Raw genomic sequence first — 2179 nt, 5'->3', positions numbered from 1 at the left:
TATATTCATATTACCAAAACGTTTTCATATTTAATCAAATCTAGGAAAACTCATACACAAACCGAGGGGAGAGCGTGGAGTGAGTGAGCATGAAATTAAATGAGGATAAAAGAGAGTGATAGAAATGGATTGTACTAAGTAAGTTATGAACCGATTTAATATCAATATTATTTTGAGCTTTACTATACTAAACTCATTTATGATCCATTTATTATATAAAACTAACTTATATAACAACTTAGTTAATGAAATGTGGGTTAAGAAATAGGTAGATGACCATTTTTACAGGTTTAGCTGGAGGTCCCAAAAAATATATCCCTCAGGTACTGTTTTGTCTTTGGGTGTGCAAGGTAAAGAGCCGAGTTATCAAGGAACCTTGGCGAGGAGGATCGAGTTACACCCTATTACTATTATCAAGAGTACAAGCAAAAAAGCCCATTAACCAACATCACATTTTGTGCTTCGATTAACGTCAAACAATAACGATAACAGGTCCTTTTACAAGAATTTCAGGGCTAGCAAGATATTTTTTTGGTTGCCTCTTAAGATGACTAATTAGGTCAAAGACTTCGTCTAGTGACATGATTCGCGACAAGATTGACGTCATCACATTTCTTTTCTCCTCAAGACAACTTCTCTTCATTATTTCAACACCAGATATCGCCCGAGAAGTCATCGAGCCGCCAACATATGGACAAGTGTGAGCAATTCAAAGCTCATTGAATCACTATCATAATGGAAAAGTATAATTACTAAGCTATGGAATATATTGTGCGGAGGCTAATTTAATTTCAAATCCTTCGAATGTCAATTTAGTTATAAACATTTCAATGATTAGCTCTAAACCCTTAGATGATTTGCCAATGTGATTATTCGACCAAATATCCAAATAACAAATTTAAGATTAAATTGGTACAATTAAAAATTTTAAAATTAAATTATGCACCATATAATAAATTTATGACTTTTTGGAGAATGATCTGAAAAGGTGCTATGCAATTGCTAAAAGGTGGCAAAAGTAACGGTGGAATGAGATTGAGTAATAGAATCACAAAAGATATGGATCGAGCATATTAGGTTGGAGGAACGAGAAAATTCTAAACTTGAACGTGAAGTATATGATTTTTAAAAATTATTAGTACATTGAAGAAAGCTATGAAAGTGAGGGCCTCCGCTGGCCCCTAAGCTCCGCCAATGATGACTAGTGCTTTTGATTAAACTAATTTTAACTAGTGAAAATCCTATTTGATTGATAATCTCTGTTTGAAAAGGGGTGTTTAATGTTGAAAATATCATATTTATATTTTCATCGATACGGAGAATGGACTAATTAATTTGACTAGAATCAAAATCACATTCACCACTAGATTATTGATGGTCATCTGAGGGTGTAAGATGAGAAATAGCCTTGTCACGGTCCCACACATTGAGTCTGATCCAGTTGGGCTGGCTAGGCCCAATTGAATCGGACCGGGCTTCGTAACTGGATAGCCTTGTCCGAAGCTGCCCAAAATTCGACTTAAGTGAACCTGAAGGACTATGATTAGATTAGTCTGGATCACATTGAAGTTATCTCGACACATCTTATGTCTCACATTGTTGCTGATGATCATAGTGAATCTGCACCTATTGTCGAAACCATGAATTTCTTTCAAACAGATTTTGCTTATGTTGTGCAAGATCTCAATCAGTTCTAGAACAGATTTCTCCTATTTTAGCAACAATCATCTTCTCAAAATTATTGTAATGAATAAATGTATGTCTTCATCTTTCTTATCATGAATAAATTATGAAGAGCTAAAAAAAAATTATTGTGAATTTCCACATAAGAATTTTGTTACCACTTACATCTCATACCTAATCTTAGCCAAAAGAACATATTTAAAAAAAAAAAATAAAAAAGGTGAAATAGTAACCGGCAGAGTTTAGGACCGACCCAATCAGTTTTACTGCTCCTTTAGGCTAGTCGAAACCTGTAACTTTGTCTGATACAAGGATTCTCGCTCAAGCATGCCCATCGCTTGTCAAACTAATAATGCTTATCATCAAAACCGACCATTTGAAAAATATGCACTCGTGGACTTGCCATTGTCATTGTAGATTATACTTGAGTATTTTTGAAAATGAGAAAAGGAAAGGAAATTTTCAAACCTGAATCCCAGTCCACCATTACCACAAG

The sequence above is a fragment of the Eucalyptus grandis genome, chromosome 1 (assembly GCF_016545825.1).
Source record: "Eucalyptus grandis isolate ANBG69807.140 chromosome 1, ASM1654582v1, whole genome shotgun sequence".
In the NCBI taxonomy this organism is placed as follows: domain Eukaryota; kingdom Viridiplantae; phylum Streptophyta; class Magnoliopsida; order Myrtales; family Myrtaceae; genus Eucalyptus; species Eucalyptus grandis.
Note: the sequence above shows the minus strand (reverse complement) of the source record.